At 44.9% G+C, this 16,590-nt stretch overlaps 2 protein-coding genes and 1 pseudogene across 32 annotated transcripts in view; 2 read left to right on the forward strand and 1 right to left on the reverse strand.

The window, feature by feature from the left end:
- Window positions 1-16,590, reverse strand: part of LOC148128490 (vomeronasal type-2 receptor 26-like) — a 154,260-nt gene that overhangs the window by 87,147 nt on the left and 50,523 nt on the right. The gene's annotated exons all lie outside the window — the stretch shown is intronic.
- LOC148128491 (vomeronasal type-2 receptor 26-like) overlaps window positions 1-16,590 on the forward strand; it is a 159,016-nt gene that overhangs the window by 86,933 nt on the left and 55,493 nt on the right. Inside the window, exon 4 of one of the 29 annotated variants that reach the window (XR_015746359.1) lies at window positions 1,507-2,172. The exons of the other annotated variants lie outside the window; for them this stretch is intronic. The gene's annotated coding sequence lies outside the window, so the exon portion shown is untranslated. Of the gene's footprint in view, window positions 1-1,506; window positions 2,173-16,590 lie in introns of those variants that run through there. 29 annotated transcript variants of the gene reach the window in all.
- On the forward strand, window positions 4,814-14,962 carry LOC148128494 (vomeronasal type-2 receptor 26-like; annotated as a pseudogene). The gene is made up of 3 exons (XR_015746365.1): window positions 4,814-6,597; window positions 12,736-12,862; window positions 13,724-14,962. The product of XR_015746365.1 is annotated as a vomeronasal type-2 receptor 26-like (transcript).

Raw genomic sequence — 16,590 nt, forward strand, 5'->3', positions numbered from 1 at the left:
TGATGTAAAGCTGTTCAATACCACAGACAATACTGCTACCCTACAAAAAGATCTTGACTATGTATCAGAATGGTCAAACAAATGGCAACTTCAAATCTCAACAAATAAATGCTCTGTCTTACATATTGGCAAAAAAATCAGAAAATAAAAAATACAAGCTGAATAGTCAAGATCTTGTTGATGACCCAAGCTCTGTAAAGGACCTTGGAATACTCACCTCTAATGATCTAAGTGCTAGAGGCCACTGCAACTACATAGCCAAAAAGGCATTAAGAGTTGTTAACCTAATCCTACGTAGCTTTTTCTCTGGTAATATCACACTACTAACCAGAGCATACAAAACATTTGCTAGACCAATACTGAATACAGTTCATCAGTCTGGAACCCACATTACGTATCTGATATTAGCACAATTGAGAAAGTCCAGAAATATTTCACAAGAAGAGTTCTCCACTCTCTACGTTGTAGAATACCTTATGCCACCAGACTTGAAATTTAGAACTAGAAAACCTTGAATTACGCCATGCCTTTCGGTCTGATTTAAGCATGGTATATAAAATCATACATTGCAATGTCCTACCTGTCAATGAATACTTCAGCTTCAACCATAACAACACAAGAGCACACAATAGATACAAACTCAAAGTTAACCGCACCAAACTTGATTAGCATGTTCATTTTCACATATCAATAATATCTGCCTTATCCAATTGGAATCAAGTTGGCAATAGTCCTGTCTATGTATAAAAATATTCAGACCAAGAAGAGTATCTTTGGGATGGATAAAAGGAGTTCAGCTCCTGCCCTCATAGATAATTGTTAATTTACACAATTTCTGCTTTGTATAAATTCAGGGTATATAATTATTGGGTTAAAATTAAAGTGATGAAACAGACATATAGTCCCAAACAGACAAAATTTCAATTAAAGACTTATTGGATTGTACAACTGTCTATGATTGACCTCACCCCTTTCCTAAGAGGTCTGTAGTGGGAGTGCATAAGCGCACCAATGTGCCTACCGTCACTGTCCTACTATTTCTTTTTATTTTTCTTATATGTATCCATTTCATGTACTCATAACTATTCTGTTAGCAGTTGTGCTCTTGTACATCTAGAGAAGAAGCTGAAAAATTGCTTCACAAAGAATTTGGGATATAGAAGCTGAGAAAGAGGTTTTAGTACTCAAAAATAGCATATAATACAGCCCTATATCTTAGATCCAGGCATTTTATCTAACATCTGCAAATTTGAATCTAATTGTTGGAATTGTATGGGTGACACAGAAATTTACATTGCATTTTTTTTGTTTTTTTGTTTAATATGATTTTGCGTTCCATTTTTATAGACAATCTTGTTAATATTCTGTCTTAAATATTTTAAACAGTGACTAAGGAACAAACTATTCTTATATATTCATCAAAACAAAATTGGGTTTGTCAATAAGTAATATTTTGGAGTTGATCTGGACCACATTATAACACAGCATTCTTCATTACTTTTTCAGATCACTGCTCTAATTCCTTCAGAGGCTCTGAGTGATAAAAGGAGATTCCCTTTTTCCACCAGATGCTCCCCAAAGAAGGATTCCACTACCCAGCAATTGTCCAGCTGCTCCTCCATTTCAGATGGACCCTGATTGGCCTCTTTGCTTCAGACACAGAAAAGGGAGAGAATTTCATGAGGACTTTCCCTCCGATGCTTGTCAGGAATGGAATTTGTGTGGTTATATCAGAACGATTCACAACAACTGGACAAACAGCACCCCTCAGGGAGGCCCTCTCTAAGTGGAGACAAGTCAATGTCTTTGTCCACTTCATAGAATTTTTCCATCTGGGACAGAATTATTCCTTTCCATGAAGCACTTATGCATTTGCCAGGACCCATTGAAGGGAAAGTCTGGATCCTCACAAATTTTGCACTGTATACAATAAAGAAGCACATACCTCTCAAATACATCCATAGTATTTCAAATTTTGGTTATCTGTCAAAAAAAGGCCAACAGATGCTGCCTTTGAACCCCATTTCTTTGTGGAAGATCCGTTTCAAGATCATTATTTTCGCTGTTCCCTTTCCAAGCACGTCTTTTCTGTCAAAGGCCGCAGAAGATGCACCCAGAAAGCCCCACTGGAGACCCAGGAGAAAAGGAACAGGAAACGGATCATAAATGACCCTGATCGCTACAGTATCATTCAGACTCTGGCCCAGGCCATGAATGCCGCCTATTCCTCCAGATCGAGGAGGGAAGGAAGGAGGGAGAAAAGAGGTTGGGGGCTCCGAGGCTGCAGCCATGGCAGGTATGGGGGTCCCGATAGGGATCCATTAATCTGAGATCCTTTGGAGAAGGAACCCAAAGGAGAAGGAGGGAACATCTCAACCTTCTTGTGCTGCAAAAGGTCAAGAGATTTGCACCATCTAATTGCTCCTGTCTGACGCTCCGGAATAACAGGGAGCAGATCTGAAGTTTCTGTCTAGCCTCTGTTGGAAGAAATCTCCTTCTGGGTTCAGTTCCAGGGGGAAGAAAGACGCTGGAAACATGGTGACTGCTTGGAAGATGGTTTAATGGTGGACAGGAGCACATGTCTTGGTTGAGGAAAGAAGGGCTGAGATGCTGAGAGTGCAATTGTTTTATGCCCTCTGTTGGGATTTGAATTGAGCTTGTATTCCGATCGGTTGTCAGGCTCCCATGAGGCCATGCAGGGGCAACTCTATAGGCTGTCCTGAGTCCCAGGTTTGGTTAAGCCTCGCTGGATGATGGTGATGGCTTTGGGCAATTCCTATATAGCTTTACCTGGAGTAGATCTTTGTTATGTAAAATAAACTGGCCTAGGCCAGAGTAATGGTCCATTAGCAAAGGTGGGAGGGGGCGGAGTTTCAGCCTCTGAGTTTCTACTTTTCTTTTAGGGAAATATATTCTCCCTTTTAGTATATCCTAAAATATTTCATTTTCCTAGGAGAGGGAGGGTTTTAACTACTCCCAACACCTCTTTCAGTCATTGGAAGAGTGTTGAATCCTCCCTTGTCCAACTGAGAGATTTTGTAAGTTGGAGAAGCTGCTCTCATAATCTCCTCCTTGTCTTCTCTCAAGACTCAGTTTCAGGTTGCAGTCAAGTACGATTTTGAGATTGTTTTCATAAACATGTATTTATTTACAAATAACTCAAGATGGCAAATGTCTCCAACACAGCTTCCTCCTTCATCCAGTCCACTTTTAGTACAGTCAGAGACCAGCATTACAATAAATAATAATAATAATGGAGAAAAATAAAAATAAATGACAGTCAAGGGGCAGTTAGAGTCTGCCTAATGCTGAGTCATGTGCGAATATGTGGCAATATAAATGTCCTAAATAAATAAATACATCATTTTGCATTACAGCAGAACAGAATTTGGCCCCATTCAGAGAAACTTCTTCCTACTAATCTGATAACTGCAGTTGCACGTAAAAAGAGTTCCGTATTTCCTGGATATTTTATTAGGAGAGGCGTCACAAAGTGAATCCCTGAGTCCTGATAGGAGATGCCGCATAGCAGGCTGTGAACTCACTGGTGGGATTCAATTTTTTTACTACTGGTTCTGTGGGCATGGCTTGAATTTGTGGGCGTGGCTTGGTGGTCACATGACCAGATGGGCATGGCTTGGTGGCCATGTGACTGAGTGGGCTTGGCCAGGTGGCCATGTGACTGGCAAACCAAATACAATTGGTCCTCACTTAATGGCTGGTTTCTTAGCAAGTGTTCTAATTTATGACTGATCTCCCCAGAGCTACTTGTCCTGTTTTCGGAGTTTTGACAACCATAAACACAAACACACATGCACACACACACACACACACTCACACACAGAGAGCTTTCTAACCCTGCTATTCTTTGAATCTGTAAGGATCTCCTGCTGGAGCAGGGGTTGGACTAGATGACCTCCGAGATTCGTTGCATGCCAGCCCTAGATTGCTGTGCTGCTTCAAGAGAGTCTTCTGAAGCCAGGGTTTGTGTGCTTCCTTCCTCTCCTTTTTTTTCTCTCTCCGTCCCTCCCTCCTTCCATGTATTTATCTATCCATCCATATATCTCATTCACTTTCTCCATTCTCCCTCTCTTTCTTTCTCTCTTTCTCTCCCTCTTTCTTTCTTGCTCTTTCTTTCTTTCTTGCTCTTCTTTCTTTCTTCTCTTGCTCCCCCCTCTCTCTCTGTCTCTCTCTCTCTCACACACACACATACGCACACAGACACAGACACAGAGAGTGGGGAGAGAGGGGGAGATAGGGACCCAGCCTCTTCGCTATCCCCCACCGTCCCCTTTCCCTTCTCAGGCCAGGCGAGGGAGGGTAGGGTGAGGGCAGGGCCAGCTGCTTCAGGCAAGGTGAAGAGGCGTCGACCAAGCACGGGAGTGTAGAAGCCTGGGAATGGCGGCTCTCGGCTCAGCCGGCCTGAGGGGCTCCTGCAGGCATATCGCGACAAGGGGCGAAGACCCGGGACAACCATGCACCCACCTGCTGGCTGGCCGGGCCGGGCTGGGCTGGAAGAGGCACATCCGCTGGGAGAAGGAAGAAAACGTGATCCAGGAGGGCAGGCAGGCAGGCAGATGTCCCAGGGCTGCTCCACGTGTGCACTGCATCAGTAGCACACGCACGGCTGCACACACAGTGCGCATGTGCAACAGCCCTGGGACATCTGCCCATCTGCACCACAGCCACCACGTGGTCAGTGGTAAAGCTAGGAGAGGACTGGGACAAGCGGGTGACCCTGTTTGGGGGTGTGGCCAACCAGGGGTGACCACCGGTTCACCTGAGCCGGTGAGAACGGTTGAATACCACCTCTGCGTGAGCTGCAGTTCGAGTGGCCCCTTGTCCTCAGGGCCCCAGTCTCAGCTCAGGCGCTCTTTCTTTGTATCGGCCCCTGAAACGGCTCTGGGAACTCCGTTGCAGCTCTCGGAGGTTAATTCCCTTTGGACTTTTGGCAGGGTTATTCGATTTAAATATCTCGTTGCTCTAAAGGATGCTCAAATAAACATTCTTGGGAAGAGCAGCCCCATCTTGTTGGATTTCCAGATCTTTGAGACCTTGTTTGAGTTCACTAAGTGCACTAACTCATCCCCATCATTAAAAGCCCTTCCCTGCAGAAGCCACGGGGGCTGAGTACCAATGAGTAGTTGTGTGTTCATTTTCCCCACAACAACAACCCTGTGAGTTGAGTTGGGCTGAGAGACTGGCCCCAAATCCCCCAGCCTGCTTCATGACCAAGGTGGGACTTGAACTCACAGCCTCTTGCTTTCTACTTCGGGGGCTTAACCAGTAGACCAAACTGGGTCCCTTACATACTTATCAAGCTTGGCACAATCCTTCATCCAGTGCATCATTAATGTTCTTGTATGAGATACTATAATTTATCAAATCCTAAAACCCAGATAGTTTTCTATTGCCTTTTAGTCATACAGTTGTTTCTAGGAGGAAATCATAAATATTTTTCTGGAAAGTTGGTAATGTTTAAATAACATAAAAGTATATTTGCCTGAGAATTGTTATAAATCTTGTATAATAGCAATTTATCAACCCTATTATATTAATGACAACATAGAAAAATTGATGACTTAATGACAAAATGTTGTATCTTCCCACTTTCATGACAAAAATTAAAAAACTAAAGATTATTTGAGTACCATTTTTAAATCAGTTTTTATCCACTTAATTATCATACCATCCACCCCTCACTTAACTGGGTTTCTGATCACATCACAAAATTGTTTATTACTCTTTCCTGAGATCGAGTTATATCAGCAGTATTTCCATAATGTATTTGGGAAATGAAATAATATGTGAGGATGACTTGCATAGAGCACATAAGTTATATCCCCACTTTCCCACAACCCATTTAGAAAGGGCAGTGATAGGAGGGAATGACTTTTGGGGGTGGAGGAGAGATTCTGCCTGGGGAAGAAGCAGATAAGAGGAGGAAACCTACAGCTGCATAAAAAAGGGTCGGTGGGAGATTTGTACTTTCTGGCTCCCCAAATCCTGTCAGTGCAGCATTACAGCGAAGTGGGCCTAGCTCAGGTTTCCTGTCTGGGCCTCCTGGGAGAGGATCACCCTGACAATTTTCTTCTTGACAAATCCGTGTTTCTGATAACCAACCTGTTGCTTTCAGGGAGTTCATAAATCTCCTTTTTTCTGTTGTTCAACTATATTTTGTCAAAATCTATATTGTCAAAATATGATCGACAAATTTTTGTGAACTTTTTCCCTTCACTTGTAAGATAGTGGTAACACCCATTTTCCTAATGAAGCATGTCTGTAAATTAGACAACTACAAGAGAAAGATTAAATATTGAAAAAGCGTCTGGGATAAGAAACAAAGTTTTCTGCTTTTAAAATTGCTGCATGTTCCCATTCTAGTTCCATCCTTTCCTGGAGAAGAATGAGTTTGTCAATATTTCAGACATTGAATTGTACATGGACCCAAATGGAGAGGTAGCAGCAGATCTGGGCATTACGAGCTTCTTGGTTCTTCCCAGGGATGATCCCAGGAGAGAGGTGCTGGCATATTTTGAAAGACAGAGACTTTATATTGACGAAGATGCTCTTTCATGCCTAAAGTTGCTCAACAAGGTAGGAGAAAGTTTGGTGTCTTCTCTCCGTTTTACAAAGCCTGAGGTCCCATTTCAAGAGGGCTGATGCTATTCCCCAAAGGTGGTTGACCTTCACCGAGAATTGAATCTGGGCAGGAGAAACCAGATTTTTTCCCTTAGGCTGCTTGGGAGGCTTCCATATTGTTCCATTTTGTGGACCACGTACAATGAAGGGTCTCCATCAAATGGGTGAGAATCCCACAAGGGCTGGGGAATGTGTCCCTAGTAGCTTCTGGTGGTTTGCTCCTTGTGCCCAGAAGAGCAACGAAGGCGGCAATTCTGCTGACCGAGGCCTGAATCCAGGCTTGGACTCTATCGGATGGGATTGAATCGTGAGTGGACGGAGATCCTTTTGGCCCCATTGGGGGAAAGAAGCTTCCTCTCGTCCTGCTTGGGGAAAAGTGTCCCCTGAAGGGGCAGCTCCATAATCTGGGAGGCTCTTAAGGAGGCCGGACCTGGCCAGAGCTCTCCATGCCTCCCTTTCACCCTCCCTGGGATGGAGCAATGGGCCTTCTGCTCCTAGGAAGCAGCTCCAAGGCTTTCAGTTCACCTGAAATGATCAAGATTGTTCTAATATCACACCTTAAAATTTCTCACTTCCATCCAGGGGTGGGATTCAAATTTTGTAACAACCGTGGGCGTGGTTTAATTTATGGGTGTGGCTTGGTGGCCATGTGACTGGCAAACCAAATACAAGTGGTCCTCGCTTAATGGCCAGTTGCTTAGAAAGTGTTCTAATTTATGACTGATCTCCCCAGAGCTCCTTGATCTGTTTTTGGTCTTTTGACAATGATACACACACACACACACACACACACAAACACACACACAACCTTCTAACCCTGCTATTCTTTGATTCTGTAAGGATCTCCTGCTGGAGCAGGGTGTTGGACTAGATGACCTCTGAGATCCCTTGCAGCCCAGCCCTAGATTGCTGTGCTGCTTCAAAGAGTCTTCTGAAGCCAGGGTTTGTGTCGTTCCTTCCTCTCCTTTTTTCTATCTCTATCTCCCTCCCTCCTTCCATGTATTTATCTATCCATCCATATATCTCATTCACTTTCTCCTCCCTCCATCTCTTTCTTTCTTTTTCTTTCTTTGTCCCATCCTTCCATCTCTCCCTTTCTTTGTCTATCCATTTTCCTCCTTTTGCTTCCTTTCTCTCTTTTATTTCTTTCTCTTTCCTTTCTTGTCTCTCTTCCTCTTCTCTCATTCCCTCTATTTCACTCTTTCACTGTCTTTTTCTCTCCTTCCCCCTCTCTCTATCTCTCTGTATCTCTCTCTCTCTCTCTCTGCCTCTTTCCCTGTCTTCCCCCTCCCCCTCACTGTGTGTGTGTGTGTGTGTGTGTGTGTGTGTGTGTGTGTGTGTGTGTAAAAGAGAGGCATGGATAAGTCTGACCAGGTCTGATCTCTTTAAGAACCTCCCCAACTATGAACCGGCCCTTTCAGGGAACACTTTTCCCCAAGCAGGACGAAGCTTCTCTCCCAATGGGACCAAAAGAACCTCCACCCAATCATGATTCAAATTCAACAGAATTCCCTTTTTTCTTTGCTAGTTTGGGCACAAGGAGCAAACAAACCTGAAGCTCTTAGTGACACATTCCCCAGCCTTTGTGGGATTCTCACCAGTTTGAAGGAGATACTAAACCATAGGTGGTTCACAAAATGGAGCAATGCGAGAAGGTAAGGGTGACAGTGGGGGATAGCGAAGTGGCCGGGTCCCTATCTTCCCCCCTCTCTCCCCCTCTCTCCCCCTCTCTCTCTGTGTGTATCTGTGAATGTGTGTGTGTGTGTCTCTCTCTGAAAGCCGTGGCATGGCCAAGCCAGTAAGATCTCCTTGGCGCTCTTCGCTACTTCTTTCATTTCTTCTTTTTCGAATCCAGACTGGCTAAACAACGATTGCCAGACTGCGGTGGAAGCGTCCATTTGGGAGACCCTCCTCCTCCTCCTCTTCCTCTTCCTCTTGCACCCGGAGGCTGTGGATGGATCAAGAGGGTGCAGTTGTGTGGGGAGATGCTCGCTCCTCAAGTGAGCATCCACCCGCCCCATACTCGGTTTTGCTGTGCTTTGGCATTTGCTTGAGGAGCATCTCCCCGTGCGCATGCACCCTCCCAGCCCTGCCACAATGGCCGGTTATGAGAGGAGGAGGAGAAGGAGGAGGAGGAGGAGGAGGAGGAGGAGGGGGAGGAGGAGGAGGAGGAGAAGGGTCAGCCGAAGGGATGCTACCACCACGGCCTGGCGATCATTGTTAAGCCAGTCTGCATTCCAAAAAGAAGAAATGAAGGAAGTAGCGAAAAGCGCCAAGGAGAGCTTGCTGGCTTGGCCATGCCACGGCTTTCAGGGAGACACACACATACAGAGTGGGAGAGAGAATCAGGAAGATAGGGACCCGGCCGCTTCACTATCCCCCGCCATCACCCTCACCTTCTTAGGCCAGGCGAGGGAGGGGCAGGGCCAGCCGCTTCAGCAAGGTGAAGAGGAGGCGACCAAGCACAGGCGAGTAGAAACCTGGGAACGGCGGCTCCTAAAGGGCTTTGAGGTCGGATGACCTGGAGCAGCCGAGATCCGAGCGAGCATTGCACCACAGATTCACCTGATCGCCCACTTCTTTGGTGTTGGCTTTACGGAGCCGCAGCGTGAGGTCTGGGTTGACATGTGACAGCAGTGCCTTTAGCTGCGCTCGCTTGTAAGTGCCCAAATAATCTAGTGAAGACACCGGAGTCGCTCAGGTAGACCTTCCCCCTCCACAGTCCTCCTCCTGCAGAAAATGGACATTCCCTGAGCTAAGAAGGCAAGGAGCTGCGGCTCGTCTCAACCAATCCCTAGGACTACCCCAAATGGTCCCAATTCGGTGCGGAGCGGGCAGCTCCCCCTGGCAATCCCCCTTTCTCTCAGTGCTCTGACTTCCTGTGGCTCGCCTCCAGCCTGAACACCAGGTTGGACCACCAAAGGCCACTTCCCCGCTTCTCAACGGTGCTCCTGTGCTGGCCACTGCAGGACTCTCCACTTCCTTCCCCAAATTCTCCCTCAACTTCGAAATGACGACACCTGTTGCTGACACGGGTGCAACTGGGCTGCCGGTCACCTTTACCCCCCACCCCACTTGCCTTTTGCTGCTGCCACCTGGACCCCTAACCCCCAGCAGGTAAGGCCCAGCACCTGCGGTGAATCCCAGCTAAATTTCACTGTACCGGAGGACATGTGGAGAGGCTCATGTTCTCCTGCTGCTGGGAAAGCAAGAGAGTTTTTCCCGCCACAGCAAAAAGTTTGCAACTTCCCCTCCAATAGGGAAATGGGTGGCTCTGGGCAGCAGAGAAGCAGCCCGCTTGAATCCAGTTTATCTCTGCCACCCGGAGCTGTGCCAGGAAAGACTCTCTTGCTCTCCCAGCAGAGCCTCTCCACATGTCTTCCAGTACAGCGAAGTGTAGCTCGGGTCCCCACCAGTTTGCATCTCGCCCCCCGCCTGGATTCACCGCAGATACTGGGCCTTCCCTGCTGGGGGTGAGGGCGGCGGGTGGTGGCAGCAAAAGGCAAGTGGGGTGGGAGGGGTAAAGGTGACCGGCAGTGGCAGGTAGGTGACTGGGCCCAAGAGCTTGCAGAGCCTCACTCACCCAGGGAGATCAGGCAGGGCCACAGCGGAAGGCATGCAGCAATGGCTGGACTGGCGAGTGGGCAAAAGCAGGCTGCAGGCGATGCCGCGCATGCACGTTAAGGACTGACTGAGAGCGGAGGGGAGGGGTGGGCAGAGAGGGGCGGGGCCAGTCAGTGGTGCAATTTGCTGGTTCTCTGAACTGCGCAGAATCATAACAACTGGTTTGATAGAACTGGACAGAATCAGTAGAATCTGACCCCTGGTTCCATCTCTCCAGACTTTTCTATTTAATAAAGTCCTTTTTTTTTTTTTTTGGCAATGTGAGATGCCAAAAGCAAAAGTGAGGAACTAACGGAAGATTCTTCCAGAAGTTATATCTCCAACCATTTATTTATTTATTTTATTTATTTATTTTGATTTGCCAATTGTTTACAAGATAATAAGTATAAGTGTATACATAGTTGTGAATACATGAAATGGGTACATATAAGAAAAATAAAAGAATAAGAGAAACAATAGGACAGGGACGGTAGGCACGTTGGTGCGCTTATGCACGCCCCCTACAGACCTCTTAGGAAAGGGGTGAGGTCAATAGTAGACAGTCTAAGGTTAAAGTTTTTGGGGTTTGGGGAAGAGACTACAGAGTCGGGTAGAGTATTCCAGACGTTGACCACTCTATTGCTGAAGTCGTATTTCCTGCAATCAAGTTTGGTGCGGTTTACTTTGAGTTTGTATCTATTGTGTGCTCTTGTGTTGTTATGGTTGAAGCTGAAGTATTCATTGACAGGTAGGACATTGCAATGTATGATTTTATATACCATGCTTAAGTCAGACCGAAGACGGCGTAATTCAAGGTTTTCTAGTTCTAGAATTTCAAGTCTGGTGGCATAAGGTATTCTACAACGAGTAGAAGAGTGGAGAACTCTTCTTGTGAAGTATTTCTGGACTTTCTCAATTGTGCTAATATCAGATACGTAATGAGGGTTCCAGACTGATGAACTGTATTCGAGTATTGGTCTAGCAAATGTTTTGTATGCTCTGGTTAGTAGTGTGATATTACCAGAGAAAAAGCTACGTAGGATTAGGTTAACAACTCTTAATGCCTTTTTGGCTATGTAGTTGCAGTGGGCTCTAGCACTTAGATCATTAGAGGTGAGTATTCCATGGTCCTTTACAGAGCTTGGGTCATCAACAAGATCTTGATTATTCAGCTTGTATTTTATTTTCTGATTTTTTTTGCCAATATGTAAGACAGAGCATTTATTTGTTGAGATTTGAAGTTGCCATTTGTTTGACCATTCAGATACATAGTCAAGATCTTTTTGTAGGGTAGCAGTATTGTCTGTGGTATTGAACAGCTTTACATCATCAGCGAAGAGAATGCAATTGCTCTTAATATGATCGCAGAGGTCGTTTATGTAGAGTATGAAGAGAGTTGGTCCTAGAACACTGCCCTGGGGAACACCACTATTGACAGGTACTGGATTTGATAGGACGCTCCCAATTTTGACCATTTGTTGTCTGTTTGACAGGAATGCTTCTATCCAGTTATGCAGTTGTCCAGAGATACCACAGGATTTTATTTTTAGGAGTAGTTTGTCCTGTACCACTGAATCAAAGGCTTTACAGAAGTCTATGTAGATTGCGTCTATTGCTTTGCCCTGGTCGAGTTGTGTCGTCCATATGTTTTTGCAGTGTAAGAGTTGAAGATTACAGGATAGTTTTTTTCTGAAACCAAATTGTTTATTGGAGAGTAGGTTGTTTGTCTCTAAGTGGAGGACGATGGATTGGTTAATAATTGATTCCATGACTTTACAGGTGACGCAGCATAAGGAGATTGGCCTGTAATTTTCAACTAGGCTTGGGTCTCCCTTTTTGAAGATGGGGATGACTGTGGCTTGTGACCATAGGTTAGGCAAGGAGCTGGTCCTGAAAGATTTTTCAAAGATTATGCTTAGAGGTTTGGCTATGGCAGTGGATAGCTTTCTTAAGAAGTAGGCACATATTCCATCCGGACCAATAGATAGAGATGGTTTTAGATTGCATAGTGATTTTTCAACATTGTCTTCTGTGAAATCGATATGTATTAGATCATTGTTGTTATCTGTGGTACGGCTAGGAAATACTGGGCATGATCCATTGCTGTTTACAAATACTGAGCCGAAGAATGTGTTAAAGATGTTGGCTTTGATGGTGTCGTCGTTGCAGTCTTTACCATCAGGTCCTATCAAGGGAGGGATGGACCTTGAGTCTTTTAGTTTGTTGTTTACAAAATTGTAAAAAGCACGGGTGGAATTGGTGCTTAGAAGGTTTTCCTCTTGTTTAATGTGATAATTGATGCATTCGGTCTTTATCTGGTGGCATAAATTTTTGTATCGGTTTTTGAAACCGATAATTTGGAAAAATTTGGAAATAGTGAGAGATTTTGCTTACTTAAGTGAAGACCAGAGGCTAGTAACTTGTCTAATATCCATTTTAACCTCCATTTTCCACATATTTCCTTTGCAATCTTATTTCTTTTCTGCTCAGTCCTTTCCTCAATCTGAATGTGTGGAAAGTTGTCATCCTGGATTTGTCAAGAGGGCTCGAGAAGGAGAGCCAGTTTGCTGCTACGACTGTGTTCCTTGTCCAGAGGGGACCTTCTCCACTCAGAAAGGTGGGTGACAACAGAGGAAAGGAAGGCCTGGTGGAACTGGATCCACTGAGAGAATTGTCATGAAAGTATGAATTAAAAAACACTTTGAAGCTGAATTGATTACTGGTTTATTTCCAAAATGCCCCATTTCTTATCTAAACAGAAGAACAAAAAGACTGTGAAGGAAGGGCTGGATAGAGAGAGGTGGCTGTGGCAGATTGGGTAGGCTTTACTACTGCCAGAGAAAATATTTCTCCTTTTTAGCTTGGATGTATCCTTCCTTACACATTTACTTCTCTAGGAACACCTGAGTTCCTTGAAACACGATTAATTGTTTTAGGTCCACCTCCTGAAAGGAGGATAGCAATGCAGTCTACATGGGTTCCCTTTGAGGAACACTAAAAAGGTGTTGCTGATGTACGAGATACACAATGTGGTGGCATGGATAGTTATGCCTGTATGTGTCTGCACCCGTATCACCACTGCAACAATGGCCATTCCAAATTATTAGCAACAGTCACTTGATCTGCCAGCCACCTCTTAGGCAAGTATGACAAGAATTGCCATCTTGCACGTAAGTTTCTCTAGAAAGTTTAATTGATTCATTATTTTCCTTTAGTAATGGAGGTTCCTATCAATATTCTGAACATTACAAAGGAAATCTTTCAAGTCCAAAGCTTCCCTCAATTTCATAGCCTATCAAAAATATACTGTAGCTATATTTTTTTTAAAAGTGATAAGACTTATTTTTTGTCTCTGGAGATATTAAGAAATCCATCCTGGAAAATGCTCCTAATAATCACTTGTTCCCAAAGAATGTACAATATATCTTGAAATGCAAAGGACAAAGAAATACGTTTTTTGTTTTTTTTGTTTTCTCAGATACGGAAAAATGCACCAAATGTCCGGATGATAAATACCCAAATAAAAAAAGAGTCCAATGTATCCCCAAAGTTATAACCTTCCTGTCTTATGAAGAACTTCTGGGCATCATCCTGGTTTCTTTTGCCCTATTCTTGTTCCTAACCACAGGCCTTGTTTTAATCGTCTTCATTAAATACAGAGAAACTCCCTTGTCAAAGCCAACAACCGGGACCTCTCCTACATCCTCCTGGTCTCCCTCCTGCTTTGCTTCTTGTCTCCTTCTCTCTTCATTGGTCAACCAAGGAAAGCCACCTGCCTTCTCCGACAAACGGTTTTCAGCATCATCTTCTCAGTTGCCGTTTCTTCTCTCTTGGCCAAAACCATCATGGTGGTGCTGGCTTTCCTGGCCACAAAACCAGGAAACCGAGCAAAGAGATGGTTGGGGAAGAGCTTGGCCAACTCCATCATCCTGTCTTCTTCTGGTGTCCAAGTTATCATCTGCTCCATCTGGCTTGGAGTTTCTCCCCCCTTCCCTGACTCTGACCTCCACTCCCAGCCTGGAGAGATCATCCTGCAATGCAACCAAGGGGCCGTTGTCATGTTCTACGTCACCCTCAGCTACATGGGCTTCCTGGCTGCCGTCTGCTTCACGGTGGCTTTCCTGGCCAGGAATCTGCCTGGGGCCTTCAACGAAGCCACGTTGATCACCTTCAGCATGCTGGTCTTCTGCAGTGTCTGGGTGACTTTTGTGCCCACCTACCTGAGCACCAAAGGGAAACACATGGTGGCTGTGCAGGTCTTCGCCATCCTGGCCTCCAGTGCTGGTCTGCTGGGCTGCATCTTCATCCCCAAGTGCTACATTATCCTTCTGAGGCCAGAGCTGAACACAAAGGAGCATCTCACAGCCAGAACAAATGTAAAAACATGAGACATAACATCATTATGATAGTGGAAGAATTGTTAATGTTTCTTTTATTTGATTTCCATTTTGAAAGTATGCAGGAGTCAAAGAAAATGATATCTGTATGTTACAAAATGGGGAATTGTTGAACGACTGGAATTCTTGCAGTTCCCTCCCATCTCAATAAATAATGCTAAAGAGACCACTGTAAAATTCAGAGGAATTCAGCTGTTCGGAACAGCTACTGAACATGATACCTTATAAAAAACGATTGACGCACTTGTTCCCACTGACAGCAGCTAAACATGTGGGTGGGTGGTGAGAGAATGTGTAGGAAAAGAGATCAGGAGGAAGCTGTGGGAACCAAACACCAGCCTGCTTTCCTGATCCTCTCCCTAAAAATGCCAGAATGATGTGAAATGCCATGCTTGACTGGCTCCCAGCTGAGGAGGGAAATCTTCATCCATCTTATATGAGTCTTTCTTGATTTCCTGATAAAAACCCCTTTGCAGAAAGAATTCAGCAGAACAGCTGTCTAGGATTTCAGTTTGGGATTGTATGTACTTCACAGCAAAAAAAAAGTAAATAAAAAAATTAAGTTTGTAAAGAAATTTCCATTGTATATTGTTTTTTTCAACAACCAGAGAAATAAAATAGCCGTTTTCAGGCCCTTTAATTTTCCACTCTACAATTTGTACCTGAAGCATTTCTCTGCTCCTCCTCCAAGCTTTCCTTGTCTGTGAAGGGCTGGAGAAGATGTCCAGAGAAAGGGGACCTTGGGACTCTTCCCAGGAGGAGGTTGCAGGGATCCTGTCTCAAGGCAGCCGCATCATTGACCAGGTCACAAACCTCCAATGCTGCATAATGTTCATCCAGGTCCAAGAAGGGGCTGAATAAGTGGGGGGGACTTCTATGTTATTAGGAAGAGGCACCCATGGAAGCTGCTCTGCTCTCCAACCACAGAGATTGCTGATCAATTGGGAATCAATTTTTATGTCTCATAATGGCTCCTAACTGTGAATAGGATCCCTTTGCAAATTCCATTTTAAGGAGATAAGAAAAGCTCTGTTGGATCAGAAGAAGGTCAGTCTAAGATTCACACAAATCCCTCTGGTTCTCGCACAAGCAGTAGAAGAAGGCAGAGACTTGTGGCTTTGTGCCACATGGAAGAGGCGTTTATCCAGAGGTGGAATTCAGTAGGTTTTGACCAATTGTGGAGAACTGGTAGTAGAAATTTTGAGTGGTTCGAAGAACTGGCAAATACCACCTCTGACTGGCCTCGCCCCCATATCTTCTCTGCCTCCCACTGAGTCCCAGCTGGTCGGCTGGATTGGTTGCCCTGCACAGGAGAATGGAGCTGGAAAGCAGGCTAGTTGGGAGAGGTAGGAATGGGCTTTTGAAGTAACTTTCCACTGCCATGCCCACAAAGCCATGCCCACAAAGCCATACCCAGAAAGCTATGCCCACAGAACCAGTAGTAAAAAAATTTGATCCCCACCACAGCGATTATTCCACAATTTCACTTTCCTCCATCACTACCCACAACATTGGACACTCGGCCATCTCACACTCTAGGAATCTCCAATTTTAGTATCTCACATTAATCTGAGAAAATGTTTCCAAATTTCCCACCCCAAATTCAATAAGAGTTAAGGCGGGACTGGAATTCAAAAGTCTCCTGGTGATCTGCTCAAAGTCCCCCAGGAAGTTTTCCTGCCTGAGGGAGGATTAAAACTCAAAGCCTCCCGAATCTTGGCCAAAACAACCAACAAGCTCTAAATCAATTATTGTCAGGAAGCTCACTCAAATTGATCGGCAATTCATGCAAAAAAATTAGGCTGTGCCTTTCCCAGAAGATGAGTAGGCTCCATAAACAATGCCATTGTTTCATTTGTGGAATGAAGGCGGAGATGGAAGGTTCTGGAAACGCCATTTTACAGGATGCACCTTCTTTAGGCCCGACTGCCCCTGTTTTTCTTTGTAC

This window comes from Notechis scutatus, unplaced genomic scaffold (genome assembly GCF_049901735.1).
Source record: "Notechis scutatus isolate UNSWTSFEM ecotype Mainland unplaced genomic scaffold, rNotScu1.2 NSCUSCF49, whole genome shotgun sequence".
Lineage (NCBI taxonomy): Eukaryota > Metazoa > Chordata > Lepidosauria > Squamata > Elapidae > Notechis > Notechis scutatus.